Below are 22,054 nucleotides of genomic sequence, written 5' to 3'. Positions count from 1 at the left end.
TGGATGCCCAACGTATAAATAAACTACAAAAGCTACTAAGCAGCTTCATAGCAGAAAGGTCTGCTTCTGCACTGCAGAAAGCAGTGCTACTTTTCCCCTAGAGAAAATCTACATCTCTTAAATAATAACTGTTGAAAATCTTAAAGTTGGAGGGGTGGAGACAAGAGAATAATAGAAATATTTACAAATGAGAAGAAAGAAGAAAAAAAAAAGAGAGAGAGAGACAGAGAACATAAGGAAATAGATGTCGTCTGTGAGGTTGAAATCATCACTCTAATGAAATCAGACATTCTTCAGTTGTTCGCAGCAAGTCTAGGATTTCAAGTGGAGGACTATACTTTGTGAGGAATAAATGTGGCAAAATGATGCCAATAACAGATGTATCATTTCTCTCCCTAGCTGAGGGAAGGAGGAAAAAAAAAATTCCCAAACTGACTGAACACAGAATTTAGTAGATACAATGTATGAACTGCAGAAATGCACAGAAATGATAATGTGAATTGAAGACTGAAGTTTGAACAATTCAAACCCAGTCATTTTTCATGTTTTTTGAAGGTGATGCCAAGGAATTTAAGACAGACTTAAACCAATGTACTGACTTCATATCAGTACTTAACTTAACCTTCCAGCTCACTTCCCAGCCGATGCCAAAGACATTTTAAGAAATCAATTGAGAGATGTGTTTTTCATTGTGATAAGCAATGGTAATTACTAGGAACTTCTTGACAGGTAAGTACAGCAAGGAATTATTATTACTATAAGACAAATCTCTTTCCTTTGCTAAATAAAATACACTGTCTTACCTCAGTGCCTCTGTAGCAGATATAGAGAAAATATTCTTCAAATAATAGATGCCTAGGAAAGATTATAATATTCATCATTCTTCACAGGACACCTAGAATTCATTATTTCAATCTAAAAATAATTTTTAATTATTCAGGGATATACTAGAGATTTCTTTATAACCTACTGAGCCTTGCAACTGTTGACAGTTGTTCTTCAGAGACAGTTGTTTATCTTTTTTGTTATTAAATATATACTGAAACTTAAATCACATTACTATGTATGAAAATCTATTAGCTCTCATAAAGAAGGCAAAAATTCACAAAGGAGATTTTGGCTTCCATTCAGTGTCTGTATTTCTTTAAATTCTTTCAGAGTAGGTGGTAGATATTTTATTTGGGCATGTTTTAGCATATTTCCTTGGGAGTGGGGCCATTTATAATGCTCTAGAGGGAATCCTAACAGATACCACTAGCCTCTTTCCATGGGAATCTCCAGCCCTCATAGACCTGAAGTCCCAGTTTCAGTGCCTAAATAGAACAGGTTCTGGTATATTTGAAAGACATGCTGGGAAAGGAGGCAAGTTCTCCTCAAAAAGGTTTTTTTCAGCTGCATTTTTCTATGCTTCTGTAATTTGCATTATTATCAAACGTCACTGGTGTCAGAAAAACAGCAGGCTAAGATTTGATTTTTCAACAGAAATTTCCATATGGGTCAGCCTTTTTGATCTCATAATATTTTGCAGCACTGGAGAACAAACTAAGTCAAATAATCGTCAACACATGGAAGCTGAAGATAGATTAATGGAAGTTTTTGTCCTTATTTTTTCTCTTATCAGCCCAAACTACTTTATTTTTAGATTATATCACTTTGTTCCCTTTCCATAAATACTCCATCTTTTCACTTTGACGACAAGATCATAATTAATTTATATTAACATATTTAAACCCAGAATAGGCATACATAGGATGATTTCCAGATTTTAATAGTTCTTTGCCATCTCCTGTCCCATCCTACATCAATCACCTACTTTATTTTCATACCAGAATGAATAAACTTTAATCTAACTGTTAAAGTCCCAGAAAATCTTAATCTGCAGGAGCTACATGCTGACCTCAAACCTTGATTTTCTTGTATCAATGCAAAAGGTGCTGGCTCTTGTTCAGCATTGTACCCATCACATCCAGGGTTCTGAGCTGCCATTCCTAATAAATACTCTGTAGCCAACAATTTAATGTAGTTCAGCTGCCCAACACATTTTCTAACAAGTACTGGCTCATCCATATCATACCTGCAGACTCTAAATCCTGAGAGGACCACCAGGCTGTGACAGGTTTACCTCTTCATTGGCAACATTGTAAGACAAGTTACTCAAAGAGTCTTCAGAGGAATCTCTAAACTCAAGCCTTACTCTAAAGACCGATCAACAGAGCAAGGAAAAACATCAACACCTGCATAGAACTCATTTTCCGTTTTGTTTGTTTGTGCAACATCCTACGCAACCAGTCCTCACTTTCGTTGGCTTTGCTCTATCTGATTCCAGGCTCTGACTTTTTATTCTCTCTAAAAATGGGTCATAAAAGAATTATCTTTTTAAAATTTCCTGTCTTCTGCTAGCAGAAGGCCTTCCTCAAGGACCTTCATCCCTTACCAGATAATGCGATGCCTGTTACAAGCTTAGATAATTGAATAGGTTCCTCAGATAGGAGCCAAAATTAATCTGATTATTTTGAGCATCTATTTTTTATTTATTCTTCAGGAAGTCTTAAAACACCCCACAAAAGTCTGAAGTTCCAGTAATTTAGAATTCATTATATCTATTTCTATAGTGATTCACTATGTCTATTTCTGGTTTTACTGGTATACATTTTTCATCAAGCACAATCAAGTTTGCAAATAATCTGTTCCTGATATCTTTGGTCCATTAGAATTAGTTACTACAAGCAGTTTTCTGAACCCAACTGCATGACTTGTGTCATACCAAACAGTTTGATTTTTCCAGTTCACATCAGGAAGTTCCTGATAACTGGGTCAACAGGAGGACAAAGTTTCATCACAGTTGAGAGTAGTCATGGTCTTCTGTTTCTTTCTTTCCAATGAAGCCCAAATAAGACCAAAGACAAGAGGTAATATTTTGTTCAACAGGGGCCTTGTACTGTTAACAGGAACAGTCAGTTGCATATTTTGGGGGGCATTGTAGAGTTAGCTTATTTCCTGATATAAAAGCAACTTTTGCAGAATTAAAATTCTCTATTAGGAAAAAAAAAAAAAAAACAAACAGATTACAACTGGAGTCATTAAAATGAAATATTTTCACGGTTGAACTCAAGGTAGAATATACTTAAGTTGAAATAAAGTTCAATATTTTTTCAAGTGACCCAAAACGTTTCATTCTAAAACACTTCTGCAATAACCTGCAACTGTTTATTGCAGTGTGCTGTATGATATGAATTACAGTGCAAGCCTCCATTCTTTCCTAGTGGCTTGGTTTCCTTGCAACAATGTGTGCTGCATAATTCAGTGTGTTCTTTATTTTAACAACACGTATGGTGCACTGTAGGAGCTACAGAATTTTTATAGCACTATGAAACATACGTCTGACCAGTAAACAGCCAAAATGCAATGCAGAACATTGGAAAAGTTGTATGTGATGTACTACTCTAAATAACAACAGCAACAACAAAAAACAGATTAAGAATTATTTTTCAGATATGATTTAGTCACCAAGTTATTTACATGGTTACTGTACAATGCAACAATTATCATTAGTTATAGAGCCAACTACTGTTACCAGTCACAACAAATTGATTTTAAATGGTGTTGCACCAGAGTTTGGTCCGTGTTACTACAAACACTAAAGCAATTTCTCTGTATTTCTCTTTCAGAAATGTTGGCGGCTTTGCTTTTTTGCAAATTTTTAACATTTCTACATCAGTCATGGGGGGAAATATTTCATATTTGCATTCCAATTTAGGTCAAAAATGATGCTGCATTATCAGGTTTTCTTGATCCCTTTTCCACCCAGATCTAAGTTACCTCTTACAATCTCAAAGCCTTGCCATGAGAGTTGAACTAGGTGAATATCAACATTTCTGCCTCCACGTTTACCTCACAGCCACTACTAATGAGATAAATACTCTCAGCTTTTCCTGAGACCTTAGGTAGCTTAGAGGTCTACTCTTCACTAGAGCATTTAAGGGACATGGCTTAGTGATGGGACTTGGTAAGTCAGGTTGACAGTTGGACTTGATTATCTTGAAGGTCTTTTCCAACCTAGATGAATCTATGATTCTTTTTACAGAACTCCTGTATTACAGTGCTGCTTTTCTTTCTGCAGTTTGCATCATTAGTCTTTCTATTTTAGCTTACAAAGTTATTTTCATAAATAGCAATCCAGTATTTTTTAATTCAGCACCAGGGAACTGAGGTATATCCAGTTTGATTAAACAAGCTTCTGTATATTTATAAATGAATGGAATGAAAATCAATAAAAATGACTAAATGTTGTATAAAGATCTGATGCATATTTAACATGAATAATTTTTATTCTAAGTAGACTACGTAAAACAAAATGTTTCTTTAAAAAAAATTGATTTTCTGGAAACTTGTTTAACTCTTTGCTATACTAGTAAATTAAAACTTTTTTTGGTAGTATTGTGTGGCCAAGAAGTTTTTGTAACTTTACATGTCATGGCACTGCAATAAAACAGTCATTGCAATGTCAGAGTACCCCAAAAGTATAAGTGTATTCAGTAAGTACTTAGTGTGATTGCTCTTGAGCCAGAAGTACCAAGAGTTTTTACAATGGAGAATTTTCTTTCATTTAAGGGTCAAATTCTGCTCTTAATCACAAAGAGATGAGGATTGTGTGAAAACAGTGCTTGGCCAAACCATGCTTCTGTAACCTCCTAACAGTGCAGACCTGACCATCCCACCACCCCAAGTATGAGACACAAGCCCAGCCCCAGCCACGTACTCACCAGGAGAAATGCTCCTGCATCTGGCCTGGGTGCCAGGCTCAAGGAAATTCAGCTTCAAGGCACAGTTTCACTGGTACACTGAAAATAAATAAATAAATAATAATAATAATAATAATAATAATAATAATAATCTTCTCCATTTGATTATGCAGTTGATGAGTCCATCGATTGTCTAATCCAGAGGCAGGTAAGCTTTTGCCCTTGGCTGTAGGACTGCAGATGACCCATACATACATCACCCCCAGCCTCCCCCTCATACAGCCCAACAGCACCACCCCTCATGCTCCCACCATCAAACGCAAGTCTGGGGGTGTTACTTTTCTAAGGGCACAGTGAGGAGAGAGATGGATGGACTGCAAAACACAGTTCTTGGTTAGCAGTACTTCCAGCTGGCTTGTTGACAAATCAAGGCTTTACCACAATTTAACACCAGCTTGCCCACCTTCTGTGTGAACATTGCTGTCGTGAGTGGGGCAGGATGCTCTTTGTATCTCCATTTATTTCATGCACAGAATCACAAAACTATAAGCTATTGTTAAGATTCACTGTATCATATCTGCTTGCAAGAGCAAGAAAAGCCATGAACACAAGTATGTCCTCCTTTGTACCCAGCACAGTTCAAATGTGCTGGGCTTGGAGGCCCTCCTAGCATCCCTTGATGCCTACTGTACTGGTGGTAACACCCGACGAGGTAAGGTAAGACAAATTTTTTTCTGAAAGTGTCTATCATAAGCTCATCCTCTGAGAAATGTCTCATCATTATTTCACGTATAAAATTTTATTAAATTTCTTCCACTGCTGTATGCAAAAGGCATTTTATGGTATAATTTTCTAAGACAGACATGATAACTTGCCACACAATTACAAACTGGGAATGATGGCTTTCTTGGGGCCTATCACATTCCCTGCACTGACAGAGTAAATTTACAGACATCTCACTGGAAAAATAGGGAGAGGGATCCTGCCTTGTGACGAACCCATCAGGAAGGCTACGGCAGTCCCAGGCTGTTCATCCATCACCTCTCTCATCTCATTTCCCCTTCTAGGATGAGCTGGTGTCAGTCCAAAGGATTGCTTACTTTTGGTCTTGCTGGGCTGGTAGCAGAAGACCTTTCTGGGGAGGAGGCTTATTTTGTCACTTTGGACACAGTGACACCACACAGCACAGCATTACACAGGTGTGCTCCTGGGGGCACCAGGAAAACCACATCTGGGAGCCAAACCCGATGGGCATCCAGGGCCCTGGCTCACTTCTCCACACAGCTCCGCAGCATGTTGCTTTAATGTACTTGCTCAGACCACCGTTCTCCCAAGCATCTCTATACCAGAGCACAAGGTGTGCACCCCATGCTGGCCTAGCAGATAAGGACAGGTAATTCCCCAAATTTCAGTGCTGCAGGGGCACTGCGGATCCTCATCAAATGCATGAAACATTCAACTCCTGCCTACAAAAATCTTCCCTCCTATTTATTTACTCTCCAAGACTGCTGGTGGCATTCCTCCTTCTCATCTTCCTTAAAAACCTTCAAACCAAGGCCCATGTATATAACTCACAGATGACCCAATTTTAAGCTTGCTCTGGGTGGCTGACCCAGAGACCACTGACAGCTCACTGAGGTATAGTCTTGGTACCTCTCCTTCCACAGTTTGAGTGTTGCAGAAGCAGATCTTAAATGTTCATGAGCCTGAAAAATAACAGGGTTACTTTGTTTTCTATCCTAATTTTTCATTGCCTGGGCTTGTCTGCTGGCAGGCAATTTCATGAAGATGCGCTCCGATAAACTGACTTTGAACAGTGAATCAATTGCTTGATTTAAAGTAAGAGCCCAAACTCAGCAAGCAAGCCATAAAGCAAAAAATTCATTAGAAAGAGAGCAGCAGTAAGCCGGACTAATAAAGGGCATCCTAATAGTTTTATGTTCAAAGCATCCTTTAATAATAAATAATAGTGTTTGAGAAGTAAGGAGACTGAAATAATTGTTCACAAAATTGCACGATACAGTTAATTTAGAAGAAAAGGAAGATTCATCCTGATCCTGATTTTAAATTCTTCTCCACACAGCTGCCTGATCCAAAGGCCACGAAAGACTAATGGATCAGCAGTTATTAAGCAAAATCACTCACAGTACTTCCTCTTCCTTGTTACAGAAAGGCTGGTAAAGAAAATTAGACTGACAAATCTTCCCCTAAATGGAAAGAAAAATTTCAAAGCAAAAGAAAATCCATTCGTTCTCACTTGTGGAATTTCATGTTATCCCGTATAAGGTCAAGTTTCTACAGCACACAAATGAAAGATCTTAAAACCCTGGCTGCTATAAAATCACCAGGACAATTGCCAACTGTCAGTTTCAAAGCATATGTACCAGGCTGAGATGGAATTGAGGGCACTTTGGGATTCCAGTGCACGGCAAGCTGTGCTACAACAAATGGCACAACAGATTAATATTTCATGCCAAGCTAAGACATTTTTTAATAGGGAAAAGACAGAATGGAATGGAAGGGGGTTGACCATGTGAGCCCCACAGCCGCCCAGTGGATGGTTTGTGCCCCCCGCAACACTCTTGCCCCCGGAGGACACTGCTGTCACCTGTCAGAGAAAGGAACTGCAGAAGAGCAACTAAAAACCATTCATGTTGCAAGAAAAGGACAGAGCAACCTGTGAATCTGGTATGAAATGCAGATGTTAGGACAACTACATGTGGTGTCCTACAAAATGAAGGCTATTTGAGAAGGTGAAGCAATAAAGATCACATCTATCACCTTAAAGCAGGGTTAATCACAGCAACTAAGATTTGGAGACTCATTAACATACATCTTGCCTGCACGCTGGCAGCACATTTTTATAATTGTTTTCATAAAAATGGCATTATGGTAGTATATCTTCATTTACTTTAACCTAGTCTGTACTGATTTCAACTCCAATACAGTCTTTGCCTCTATTTTATTTTTCTTTTATGGTAAATCCCAGTTGGGTGTTAAGTATTCATTTATAATTTTTAGCGGTTCTTCACACTACACAGCTACAGTGATACTGTCTTTGTACTGGGTCACACCATGCCCTCGATGAAAAGAGAAAGTATGGGAAAAAAAAAAACAGTGCTATGAAAGGAAACCTGCTGTATTTCCTGGGTGTTCTTCCTTGCTTTGCCCATTACTTCATACAAAACTCCAAAACCGCATAAATCAATACTGTACATGCATCTAGTCCTTGTCACCCCACTGCTTTCTGTTCCCTTTTTTCCAGCTTTTTCTTTCCTGTGTCCATCAGGGGTCACCGGGGGACTGCAAGGCCAGGCACTGCAGGCTGTGGGAGTGCACCAAGGGATGCTCACGGTATGCAAACAAAAGCATGGCTGTCTGCAAAGCTGCAAGGCACAAAGAGAAGGTGGCTGTCCCTCCACATTCTTTAGCTCACTTTCCATCACCACTTCCCAATGTAACCCAAGATCCCAGATCTCTAAGCTTAAGGGAAAAAAAAAATGCTGGAAAAGTGACAGTCATTTCTTTCATTTCAGTGTTAAGTTTATTGTTAATGCCAAACCAGACCACCTTCCTTCCATGAACACATACAAAGTTTCTGGGTGCAAGCATATTGCAAACTTTGATTTTACAGCAGAGAAGTGAGGCAATCTCCACAGGCCTGTGAAGCACAGAATGGATCTTGCTGTAGCACTGAATTCAATCTCCACACTGTCATCTAGTGGATGTAGTAGTGATAACCAGAGCTCAGTTTAAGACCACATTGTCATTTCCCTGGACATCCCAAAGCTAAAATATGTATGTGTTTACTTATTTATTTATTATTATTTTTCCCCTGTGCTGTTTCTGCCTTTTCTTACCCAGTTCTCTTGGGATTGCTCCTTTCTGAATCACCTTTTCCCAATAATTTCATTCTCTCCTTTTTAACCCTTTTGTACAACAATCTCCTTTTCTTCAGGTTACTGTAATTTCCAAACAGGCTGGTTCCCCATTGTCACCTAGTGACTACAGAACCTCCTCTTTCGTTTCTTTTAGAAATTAGCTCTTTTCCTTACAGCAAGGTAGAAAAGACTTTCTTTTCTGTGAAAAACAGAATAAATGCCCTTATGGATTTACCTTTAGTGATACAGGTGCCCTTTGACACTCTTCTGGTTTTCAAAAACAGCTCTAACAGGCTGAACACTAGGTATGTCTTTTGCTTCGTATAGCATCTCTGCCTCTCCAGGCTTCAGCTCCACACTATTTGCAGTCTTCTGCTCTGAGGAATTGCCCAAGGAGCTCAACAACTACAAGGGTGAGGAATTGATGACATACAGTCACATCAGTCATTTATTTAGGCCTAAACCTAACTAGTATGTAACTGTGGCAGACTAAGCAGTATACAAATAAGATGAATGTCAGCAAAGTGTTGTGGTTAGCATGCCAAGCATTCTCAGAATCCTGAGTTCTCCCAGCTCAATAAGGCCTGCAAGACTTTTGCCTGTTGGCCACTAGGGTCCATGCTCACAACACCATAGCTCCAGGCATGTCCTACTTTGTGTATCAGGATGGCCTGGAGAAGATGTTTGCCTTTGTAGCTGTTGATGCCCAGACAGCAGCATTTTATAGTGCTAATCCTCCTCTGCTGAGGCTACCTCTCTTTCTTTGATTTTCCCTTTTATCCTCTCAGTTTCAGTGACCTGTGACCTTCTGTATTTCCTCATTTATGCAGCCAGCTTGCTCAGCATCCCTGGGGAGTCAGCTCTGAATCCATCCTGAAGACAAGCTGCCGCTCCATCTGCATCCTGCAGCTGCCTTCTTGGGGAGTCAGCTCCACAGGCCAACCCAGTCCCTTCACCCTCGCTCCGCAGCTGGCTTAACCACAGTGATTTCACAACATCGACCCCATGGTCCACTAGATGTTAAATCAGCAATTAGCTAAATTCATTACTGCCAGATCAGCAATTCTATTACTGCCTTATAGTTACACTGATTTGACCAGTCTCCTTCTCACCAGAAGAAACACTAAATATATTTGTGCTGGTTTGGCAATTTTGTTACTGGCCCATCTTGTCTCAACAGCCCCTTTTGCATACCAAGGGTCTGTGATCCCCCACTGTCTTCAGTTTTTTCTTACAAAAATTGAGAAAGGAGGAAAAAGTCATAAAGGAGGAATGTGAGGCCATTGACATTCAACAGAAAGGGTGAGACCTTAAGCACTGTTTAGCGTAACAGTTTATAAACAATCATCTAATAGTCCAGATAAGATTTTCTTCTCTGCAACTATACTTTTGCATTCACAACAGGGGTTTACTCAAAAACCTTTTGCATGAGTGCATTCTAAAGTTATTTTTAATAGAGTCCCAGTTAAATAACCATTTTCATAACCCTCCACCAAAAATCCTGATTAAAAATAAATAAATAAATAAACTGATGCACAGTCTGCAAGATTGAGTTAGTTGGGCAAGATAGAAAATGCCACATCTCTGCTTGACTACTAGATAATCTGGGAGTGAAAAGTTCAGGCAACCTGTTCTACTGAAACCTGTTTGGTTTTTTTTTCACCAATTAATTTTTAAGAATTCAAGTTGACTTTGGTAAATGGGCTTGATGCATAAAGAACATAAGGAATTCAGAAGAATGGTGTATGTGCTAGCTTCAGAGCTACAAATGACAGTTGGAAATTAGGTCTGTTACTTACACCTTACTAGCAGGTGGCAGGTCTCCTGGGGATGATGGCTAACCCAGCCCACCACCAAGTTCTTAACAGAAACTGTTCCCTGTTGGAGGGACCACTGGAATAGCAGAACTCAGGACAGAAGAAAAAATATTTCAGAGCAGAGCTGTCCTTCCATAGTCTTACCATGAATAGGCGTAGAGACCAGGGATGAGATGCTGGAGAGCAGCCCACAGAAAGGAATTTGGAGGTTTTGATAGACAGCAAGCTGAACATGAGCCAGTGGTGTGCCTTGGTGGTCGGGAGGGCCAACAGCACCCTGGAGTGCATCAGGCACAGCACTGCCAGCCGGTTGAGGGAAGGGATTGTCCTGCTCTGCTCTGCGCTGCTGCGCCCTCACCTTGAGCACTGTGTGCAGTTTGGGGCACCACAGTATAAGAAAGATATAAAATTGTTAGAGAGTGTCCAAAGGGGGGCAACAAAGATGGTGAAGGGTCTAGAGGACAAGACGTATGAGGAGCAGCTGAGGCCCATTGGTTTGCTCAGCCCCGAGCAGAGCAGGCTGAGGGGAGGCCTCATGGCACCTGCAGCTCCCTCATGAGGGGAACGGAGGGGCAGGCGCTGAGCTCTGTTCTCTGGGGACAGTGACAGGACCCGAGGGAACGGCATGGAGCTGGGACAGGGGAGGGTCAGGCTGGGGGTTAGGGAAAGGTTCTGCACCCAGAGGGTGGTCAGGAACTGGGACAGGCTCCCCAGGGCAATGGTGACAGCACTGAGCCTGCCAGAGTTCAAGAAGCATTTGGACAGAGCTCTCAGATGTATGGTCTGATTTTTATTTATTTATTCATTTATTTTGGGGTGGTCCTTTGGGGACCCAGGATTTGAACTTAATGGTCCTTGTGATTCCCTTCCAACTCAGATATTCTATGATTCTAATACATGAACCAAGTCTTATGAATGATGCAACAGCCGTAAAGGTGACCTGATCATAACAGAAACATACTCTCAGAGAAGGATATCTACTTAACTGGGAGCCTGGGACATCACTGATAAGGGCAGAACAAAGAAACTTCAACAGCAAGCTGACCTTCTAGGAAAGATGAAGCAAGCAACAACTGTTCCAGGAACTCAAGTCCACTTTTGTACCTACACTAAAGATAAAAAAGTAACTCACTATCCAAACCAAGGCAAGCTTCTCTGCACAAGACCTCACGGTCAGACCAGACTCTAACCACAGATGCCAGATGACTCTGTCCTCCATGATGCAGCTTATACATGCAGAGAGACTTTCACTCCTGGAGCAGTTTGGTGAGTGAGAATAACAGTAATACCTCAAATTAATAATGTGTGCCTATAGTAAATATAATTATATACTTATCCTAATAGTAATAACATGTAGCAATTTGTAATAAATAAATTAATGAAACAAAAACATCCATGTCATTGTGTTTTGCAGAATCTTACAAACACAGCATTGTGATCTGGTGGGTCGGGTAACCCTTATAGGTCATGACATCAATTAAGCAGACAGATATAATTTGTTACTTGTGGATAAGCTTATTTTATTGGTCAGTTTTCATCCATTTCTCAATTCTGAGAAATCAGTAGCATATAGCACTGCAGGACAGAACTTAGAAATGTCCCATGGGACATTTCTTAGAAATGGGACATTTCTAAGTTCTGTCCTGCTGTGCTATATGCTACTGATATAATTCGGTCCAATTTAGGAGAAGTATTTATTACCCATATAAATAATCATTAGTACAAATGATAATAGAGTTCTAAATGTCTAATTAACTCTACTGCAAAACATTAAGGTTCACAAACTTGGCTGACACCACAAAAACTAAACTAAACCCTTCTATTTTAGACATGCTGACAAAAGAAATAAACTTAAATGCTTTTCACACAGGGATAGCAGAATGCAGTAGGAAGCTTAAACTACAGCAATATTAGGGCATTTAAGCCTATGTTAATAAACTGATAGGTTTCCTTGATACCAGTTGCTAAATCACAGACTATGAGACTGAGTAGATGAAGTCTAGTAGGTTTCTCCTGGGCTACATGACAAAGACACCCTTAAGGCTGTGAAAACATCAGCTCAGGTGTGGGAGCTACAGTCAGTGGTACTGGCGGCTTTCTGAGCTCTGCATGTGAAACAAGTTCCAACGCCCTTGAAGAGACACTCACAAGAAGATTTTTCTTGCTGTGGTTCTGCTACGTTTTCCCTTTTGGTGAACAAACAGCCTCTTTGCTATAGCTATAGTTAAGATGCACATTGAGCACTGGTGTCACAGCTTCTGGGCATCCTTGGAGCTAATCAACATCTAGGATTGGAGGACATGGACAATAGGGTAATGTAACATCCTGGCCATGGGCAAGGAGTGGATTTTATGTTCTTCACCTGCTTGTGCACTACTGTTACAGTAAAGGTTACTGCTGCCTCAGAGTAGAGTTAGTTTCCCCTTTAAATCTGTGGTGCATTGGCCCTGGCTAGCAGGTCCACACTGCTTACACATCCCTCATTCATCCATCTGCAGAATCGGGGAGGAAAGAGCAAAAAAAGAGAATGGGAATACTCAATAAAGACAGCAAGATCACTTACCAATTACTGTCGTGGGTAAAACAGACTCTCCTTGGGGAATTTTAATTAATTAATTGCTAATTAATATAAATACTCCAGTAGTGATTTGGGTATAAGGAAATAAAAAACATATATTTAAAAAATTAATAACAACATTTCCACACTTAGGGAAATAAACTTTTCTTCCCCCACTCCCCTGCTCAGGTCCCCTCTTTCCACTTTTCCTTGCCACAGAAAGACAGGAAGCAATGCAGTGGATTGGGGGTAGGACAGAGCAGTTTCTCTGTGCCACTCCTTCCTTCCCACCCTTTTACCATACTCCTTCGTGGGTCCTCAATGGGCTGCAGTCTCTATGGTGCATACCTGTGTTAGCCAAAGCTAATCAGTTCATTTTGATATCATGATTGAAAAGAACAGAGCCAAACAACTTATTAGCTAATCAACTAACTATATTAATCCAGTTACCTCAATTATTAGCATCAAATTTCTGTTCATATTAACATGATATACAAGGTCATCATGTGTCTACAACAAACTAAATTGGAATTCCCCTCACCCTTCTTTTGACTCTGGCACCACCAGCATCTTTCAGTTCCCTGGGACAGGAGATACTTCTGTCACCAGGAGGTGATCACCGCCTTGCTAAGAGGGTGCTCAGTAACTACAGCCCAATTTGCTGCTGTGCCTCAAGTGTATTTATACCTCACTTGCCACATCCATAGTTTTCCCAGTTTCAACATACTTCCCTTTTACGGTTCTTCTCCTGGAATATACTGTTGGGTGTACCACTGACCACAGCTGCCCTTTGTTCCATGTCTTAGCATGTGCCAGTTGCTTCAAAGAAACATTTCCTCCCCTGCAGTTAACTCAATTCCTCCTCTGTGGTTAGTTGGCTTTACACAAGGTCATGATGGTTCAGCACACTAGGGTTTATTTCTGGCTGAAACACACTCAGGGGAGGGCGTCTTAGCTTGGCCACCACCTGCTCTGGCATGGGCTCACCAGGGGCCACAGTCCCTCTGGGGAAGCATCCACTTCTGTGCAGGTCCTCTGTGGGCAGCACTTGCTTCAGGAATACTTGATCCACCATGGAGTACATGCTCCTCCTCCAACCTCAGTGACCCCTCTGCTGTTTCTCACTCTCATTTCATCCTCCTTTTTCTCTTTGTGGTGGTGTCTGTCCGTTCTTAAATATGCTTTCCCTGAGGTGCCACCAGCTTGGCTGAAGAGCCCAGCTGAGCTCTGCCATGGGTCTGTTGTGCAGCTGGCCAGAGCCAGCTGTGGCTGGCACAGGGCAGCTCCTGGCCTGCTCCCATAGAGGGCCCACCTGCACCCCTCCCACTGTGAGCAGCTTGCCACCAACACCTAGTACGTCATATCTGTGTTATCAGAAAAATATATTCACATAAACATCTTACTATCCAAGTAAGAAAACACTAGAATGTTCTTATGATGTTTTACTCTCAAGATTTCTCCTCAGACTGTCTCATTGAATTCAACAATCCCTAGAGTCAGACCTGAAGGGATAACTTAGCCAGACTAAACCAAGGACCCCTTGCACAACATACTTATTTGCTAACTTCAGGTTTATTGAACTAGCATTGTTGGCTCATCATTCACCACTGATGTATTAAAACAGAAGCTTCAAGCAGTAAAAAAGCACATTTTTCAAACCACACTATGCTTCCTGCAAATTGCATCCACATCAGAACTAACCATAAATGTGTACAACAACCAAGAAAGAGGACTACAGAAAGACAATAGGCACTTGTGCTGAAATCCCAGGAAGACTTCTGACTAACCCCATAGAGGAAGCAGCACTTACAGTTACATCATCTGTACATCAAGCCCCTGTTAACTCTAACATACATGTTGAACCCTTCACCTCTCATCAAAACACAGACCAAAGGAGTAAGCAAGTTTGTCAGCAAAACATATCAGCAAAACTCATCACAGTTTATTAACTCCCTTGGAATAAAACATCCCAGAAGTACAGAAAAGCTTAAAGCCACTTGCACTAGCCCAGTACAGACAGCAGTGGGACTTCTCATCTTACTCTGTTTTTTTCCCTGAGAGCCTTTCTTTACATTATGTATGGAAACCTATCATCTTGGTGCTAAATTAACACAAGCCAAAAGCGCTGCGCGTCTAGTGCTCACAAATAAATCTAGTATGAGTATCCTCAGGATGCAGTCATTACCAAACATTTCTTTCACCTTGCTCATTATATCGGGATGAAGTTTTTTTTCTAAATATGTCTATGAGAGAGACATCAGTGACTTATCCAGAATATATATTGTTATAGCAGAGTATAAAGATATTTTTCAACATTAATACCACAGAATCCCTCAAAACTAACCTTTAGTTGGTTTATATATGTAGGTCACCTCCAAACATTAAAGCATGTCATGACTTCGTGCTTTATTCGTGCTCTCTTTACCATACTCTTTTTATAAAGAAAGTATCTTTTTGTCATAACAGCATTTTAAAATTTAAAGGCTAGAACTCATGCATGTTTAAGTCTTGTCTGTAGTTATTTAAGGTCATATCAGAGATTAAAGTGGCTTTGGATGTACTTGTACTTCAGAACAGGTTCGATCATTGCTTGCTGTATGGTATGCAAAGTAGAAATGCAGAGGAGCAACATCAAGTTCCCCTAGAAAAAGGTTTTTTTTATCCTTGTTTGTTGTTGTTTTTTGTTTTGTTTCTGTTTGTTTGTTTTCTGGCTCTTCTGCCATGCTGCCCATACTGCAGCTGCTGGAGGTGCCCACAGGTGCAGCAGACAATACCAGGGACAAGCTTTTGGTCCTATGTTATGCAGGTCTGTGGTTTGAACACAATAAGAGATTTGTTGTTAACATGTGCCATTTATGTGCATATCCAGAATGCTGCTTTTATGGAGCAGATGGTCTTCAGGCTCTTTATGCTGCTCCCTGTAGATAGGCCTTGTAGCTGTAATGTTGCTCCTTGCAGGTATTTTCATCTGAGCAGCTGTCTGAATGGACAGTGGCCAATATCAGTCACAACAATTTATCAAAGCGATTCCAATATTGGCAAAGTCACTATGAAGTCAATATGATGGAGACTGGAACTGCATAAAGCAGTTTAAAATAACAGCAATTCTGCTGAATGTGGCATCATTGAACCCAAACTGCAGCTTAAAGGACATTTGCTTACAGAGCTTTGAAAATTGGAAATGTGTAACAACCCCTGATGTATCCTGAAGAGAACGGTCAGTGAACTAATTATTTCATGTTGATAGAATCAGGCAATAATCCTTTTGTCAATATCCCTCTGCAAGCCAGTTGTGACAATAAACAGAAGAGAAAAAAAAAATCTATCTAAATAATTGCTTTGCTGTTGTTGTCTCTTTTATGTGCATGTGTTTTGATATTTGCTCTTATTTGGAAAAATTAGGATCTTTTCTGTTTTATTGACAGATTCTTAATACTTGTGTGAAGACTGCATTTGTCTTTTCCTCTTGCACTAAGAGCTGGATACAGCAAGCAACACGAATCTCTTATGCGTTATGTTTGTGGATACGTTTGCAGAAGTTTCCTATCAAAGTGTACTTACAGATCCACAGATTGTTACAACTTCGCAGATAAATCTTTAAAGGACAACACCTGTACCACCAGCTCACAAGCTACTGCTGTGGCCTTACTGGTTTGTATTAGAGAAACTGCCACCCACATACAGAATATGTCTGTTATACCTATCAAGTATTTTTGACCTTTTTTGGTTCTGACAACGTCATAGAAGACGAATTTGCAGAGTGGGCCACAATGTATCACCCAACAAGGCCTAAGAAGAGCATTCTTTTTACTTAAAAAATTATTATATGCACAGGTAGTGCATTTATCTTAATTTTCATTCATATCCCTTGTATTTATAGCCATTTCTTTCTAATCTATATTGCTTTTTTGTTCCTTGAAGTCCTCCTGAGAGAACACAATTGATTAAACAAAGCTTTTCAGGTTTGTGCTGGTACTGCCTATTCTAGATGCTTATGGCTTCAAGCATGAAGAAGCAACTCTCTGTGCCAAACTTAATTCTGGTTCAGTTTAAAGGTGAATCCTGCAGTCATTTCTCCTTGCCTAGACTTCTATTTGCTTCTGGCAACACTGCATCTTGCTTCTGCAGTGCCTCAGATCCAGGACAGTCTCTGTATTTCTAAACCAAAAGCGACATGCATCTTTTCTTCAATGCAGTTAAATCATTAAAGAACCAGACAGGCTGAGAAGGAATTAACAAATTAACCACAGGAATTAACAATGTGCATATCCAACATTTCCATAGAGATACTCCTTCAACTCTGCAATCAGCAACCCCTCTCCTCCCTGTTCAGACCTGTATTTTCTCTGGCCCAGACACTGCACTCTAACTGCATCCCACATTGCTTTTTTGTAGGGTACAAGGCAGCATCCCTTGTAGCTAGCTGGGAACCCTGAGGGCTGGTTTCTTGACTTTACTGCAGTGTTGAAGGGAAGGATTTGTCAGCTTTCTCATCTCAAATAAGCCATCAATTATCTTCTCTGGGTTTTGCTTGATGGTGGTCAACAGAGCCAAAAGTTACTCAGTGACAGCAAACTGTCAGGATTATTTCTTTATTAAAAGTACCTACGTTTTGGTCTGAAGGCCACCATTAGTGGTGCGTTAGTAAAAGATTGTTTTGTTGCAATGATTTTAGTCATTGTTTCAAGGAGAATGCTGTTCATGACTAGAACTTTTAAGCATTGATCATCACAGAAAGGGAGATAGTGCCTAGGGGATTCAGGAGGGTTTGAAGTACACAAAGGTGCAGGCTCACTTTTACAATCCTAACAACCTTTCAGAATACGGTTGTGCTTACCATGCTCTTGAATTACTAGTGCCATTAATTCAAAATGAACTAACCAGTACTGTAAAATTCTTACATGCAAGCAACCACAGAAAACAACATTACATAAAACACACATTTACAAAGTCTACCATTATGCTATCTGAACATCTCACTTTATGCTGTGATATATCCATAAGCCTTTTCCTACTGTTTAAACAAAAATATCAAGGTGAATTTTACCTTTAATATTGAAGACTGTAAGGCCCACAATCAGTTGAGATTCAACAGACTATCCTTCCCAGCTTGCATCACCACATCACCACAGCCTTAATGATGAGATGTCCTCTTCACAAGTTCCCAGCATTGGGACCGATGTGCTTGCAGAGAGACACAGAGCTTTATTTTCCAGAGAATTGTCATGGCTTTGGATTGAAAACTTAAATCCATCTTTGACAATGTACTGAGTCTGGTTGGCATGGAGTTAGTTTTCTTCATATTACATTGGGTTTTGGATTTATGGTTGAAACAGAGGTAGTAACTCACTGATATTTTAGCTACCACTAAGCAGTGCTTGTGCAAGCAGCATCAAGGCCTTTTGTTTCCACTCTGCCCTGAAGCGAGTGAGCTGGGAGTGACCAAGAGGCTAGTAGGGGACACAGCTGGGACAGCTGACCCAAAGCAATCAAAGGGGTATTTCACACTAGATAAGGTCCTGCACCGCAATAAAACTGGAGGACACTCTTTCTAAAGTAGCTGTTGCCTAGAGAGTGGCTGGTCATTGGTCTGCTGATAGGATGTAGCCTTTACACCACATTTTTTGTTCTTGTTGTTCCCTTTTCTTCAATTATTAAACTATCTGTACCTTGACCCCTGAGTTTTCTTGCTTTTGTTCCTCCTACTTTCTGCACCCTTCACATCGGGGAGTGAATGGCTATAGGGTGCTGAGCTTCTGGCTGGGGTCAGCCCACCAGACTACCAAACTTGAACCGTCTTACTTAGCTTTACGTTATTTTTAGTTTCGTTAGAAATAGGTCAGTCATTTCAAAGAAAATGCTAGAAGACTGTGCTGTGTTAACTGGGAAGCATCAACTTCTTCCTATTAACAATGAAGGTCTGGAAGGGTTGAGCCATCATGGCCACCTGCCTTTCCATCTCCCCCAGAGGTACCCCTCTCATCTGCACACCCACTCTCAAAACAAACAAACAAAATGAAAAACATGCATGCATGTGCCCAAGGGGACTTGCTGGGACTCAGGAGTAAGTGCTACAAGACTCCCACTGCCACACTCCAGCCCAAGCCTGCAGGGAGGAAGCAGAATTTCTTACTTACTTTTCTCATCCACATGGAAGATGCTCTAGCAACAAGCACAAGAGCTGAAAGCAGTGAACCATTTTTCTCTTGCAGGTGTGGTACTGATGAACAGACAGCAAACAAAGCTGGTGGTGTGGGGAGGACTGGTTTAATACAGAAGTTAAAACATGAAGCAGGCTCTACATGGCCGAGCTGGTGGCACTAGAGCTGGAGTCTAGGAAAAGTTTCAAGGCCAGCAACACTGCTGGGATGGAAACATGCCGTGGGCCCCAGAGGCAGAGGAAAACAAGTTAGAGCCAAGGTATATAAGAAGATAAAAAGATTTAATAATAATAAGATTGAAGTAGCTACTGAAAAGTCAGTACAAGAAAGAAGAAGAAAAAGAAAAAAAAAAGTAACCATGAAGGCAAGATTTTTAAAAGAAAAGTCTAAGAAAGCAGTCAGATAAGGATAGTAATGGAGAATAGTAAGTATAGAGACTACAGCCAAGTCTTAAGATTTTTAAAGGACCAGGTTTCTAGAGAAAAGGCTACAGCCCACCAGCCTGCCATGAAGAAAATCACCCTTGATTGGAAAGCAGAGCACAAACCTTGCTAGCATTCAGCTAATGAGGTATTAGCAGGAAAACAGATAATTTATACCACCTGGGAGTGAAAGTACTATTAGGGCCATATTCAGTGGTGAAATTCTTCCAAGTTCTGTAGCCCAGCACTTCGACATGTGCAGCATAAGAAGCATTACATTTTTCTTGATGACTGGGTCTATTCTAGGTTCACAGGGATCATGTATGACTGAGCACGTGACAAGACAGTAGGTGAGATTTATGATGTGTTATGACATGTATGTGAAGGAAATGGCTACTGAACGTGTGGCTTTTGTGTTTGTATTTGGTCAAATGAAATTACCATTGCAGTTAAGCATATTGAATTTGTTACCTCGCTGTTACACAAACTTCCACCCTACTCGCCTTCAATCACAACTTCTGGTTTGATGGGAAGAGCTAAGTACGTGTTTTCTTACAATATGAAACAAAATAGATACATCTACACCAAGACCCTGAGCCAGCTCCTTACAGAGAAGTATGTACACAAAGGAGGTCATCACCAAGACTTCAACCTATTCTCCTCTTCAATGCAATTCATTGCTTCCAAGTTTCACCATTTCTCTGCTGCCAGAAAACTCTGTGAAACTCCCCCATGGAGTGTGGTGTTTCTCCATCTGTAGGTCTAAACAGAGCTCCTGTTTGGAGGAAAATTCCACTTACTCTCAGTCACTTTCTGGGCTGAAAGGCAGCAGCAACTCCAGCAGCTTTGAAGTTGATGCAGTGGAAGATCAAAGGGACACTGTTTTGCACCAGTGAGTGCTGTCATTTAAGATCCCAACAAGAAATGCACAGGACTACTACACAGGAGATTACAAAATACTTTTATTATGAGGCTAGCAGAAATTAGAGAGCTTAAACTCAGTTTACATCCCTCTGGATGCTGGGAACCCTGAGATGATACTGCTACAGAAGGACCTCTGATCTGAGTAAGGCATGCTCCCATTCACAGTGAGGTTCACTGGCCTTCTAGCGCTCAGTGCTTAGACTATTTACAGTTCTCTTACTGCAAAACTTAACCAGCCTCTCAGCGTGGCAGATGAGCGATGTTACATGTGGGTGAGTGTTTGATAAGGAGTAATCAAAGCCTACCTGAGTTTCACATGCCAAAAGTAATTATTCTAGTGGGTACTCTCTGCATTGCAGTCATGCATCACAGTCATTTAAGTGCTTCAGCTGCCACGGTTATGTAGCAGTCAAGCACTCTGTACAGCCTATGGCGTCATCCAGGTCAGCCACTATGTGGATCACTGTCTTCTCAATACAATGGTCTTCCATGCACGTCCATTACAGTTATCCATGTGTTTTCCAGTTTCCGTTTTTAAAATACTATCAAATTGGATAAGTCAAAGTTCTGTAAAAAGAACACAGGAATGGAATAAACCATGCACAGTGAAGAAATGTCGATGAAGTTTTAGTTCTGCTCCACCGTATGGGTGCACTGTACTCAAGTTTTAAATTGTATGAGCACATGTAATTATTTTTCCAGAATAGATCAGCCAAAAGATGATTAGAAAGGTATGGCAAGTCCTGTACTGTGAGCATTTTGACTTTTACAGTAAATAAGCAGATTCTCCTACTATATAAGTCTGATTTATGATATAATCTTTTTGATCTCTCTGAGCACACTTTTAAAAGCCCAGACCTCCTTTGTCAGCAGGAAGTGTCAGACGTTACACAGAACTGAGGGAAGAAACCTCCAAGCTCATTGCAAGCTTCCAGTATTTATTGACACAGATACTGGCGTGGATGTCTCGCAAGCAACAACAATGCTACACACCAGCCACAAGAAGCCCCAGCTTAGAGTCTGCTTCATGATTCACCCTCACTCTCTAAGGAAGTTTGCACATGTGCACATACTGGCTTACAACTGATGATTACTCCTTCATCCAGCTCTACATGCCAGCTGCCTGCCAAGCAGATTATTGTTATCCTCAACAACATCTACCGAACATCTGCATAAAAGACCTCTGTGTAAGCCACCATGTTAGATACTGACATACCAGGGTAATCAGCTCTTAACCCCCACTGTTTTCCTCTATTGAACTGCTCCAATTTTTACAAGGGAAAGAAAAAGATAGTGAAACGTGACTTATCTCTGACACCAGACGGGAACTTCCCCTGGAGGGCCAGCAACATACCCCACTCATGGCTCATTCCGGCTGTTTTTTCTGTTACTCTGCTTGACTCAGACAGACCTAGTGCTGCATGCTGACACAGAGACTACCCCTAACCACGCTCTCTCATGTTGCTGAAAAACACAACTCATGCTGGCAGCTCAGTGGGCTTCACCATTACCAGAAGTGGATTGCTGCATGTAAGCCACCTCTCAGCCCT

The 22,054-nt window shown here is 40.8% G+C and overlaps 2 long non-coding RNA genes across 3 annotated transcripts; one reads left to right on the top strand and one right to left on the bottom strand.

Annotated features, from left to right (window-relative positions):
• Window positions 1-347: 347 nt before the first annotated feature.
• LOC137845172 (uncharacterized) lies at window positions 348-19,692 on the bottom strand. Of its 2 annotated transcripts, XR_011090114.1 has the most exons (4): window positions 19,135-19,692; window positions 18,045-18,181; window positions 4,764-4,833; window positions 348-855 (listed from the first exon to the last, which is right to left on the bottom strand). It is a non-coding gene; the product is annotated as an uncharacterized lncRNA (long non-coding RNA). The 2 variants fall into 2 exon arrangements; XR_011090116.1 differs by lacking the exons at window positions 348-855; window positions 4,764-4,833 and adding an exon at window positions 15,672-15,977.
• On the top strand, window positions 16,003-18,671 carry LOC137845177 (uncharacterized). The gene is made up of 2 exons (XR_011090118.1): window positions 16,003-16,214; window positions 16,423-18,671. It is a non-coding gene; the product is annotated as an uncharacterized lncRNA (long non-coding RNA).
• Window positions 19,693-22,054: the final 2,362 nt, after the last annotated feature.

This window comes from Anas acuta, chromosome 1, assembly GCF_963932015.1.
Source record: "Anas acuta chromosome 1, bAnaAcu1.1, whole genome shotgun sequence".
Lineage (NCBI taxonomy): Eukaryota > Metazoa > Chordata > Aves > Anseriformes > Anatidae > Anas > Anas acuta.
The sequence above is the reverse complement of the archived record's forward strand: the minus strand, read 5'-3'. Positions and strand labels throughout refer to the sequence as shown.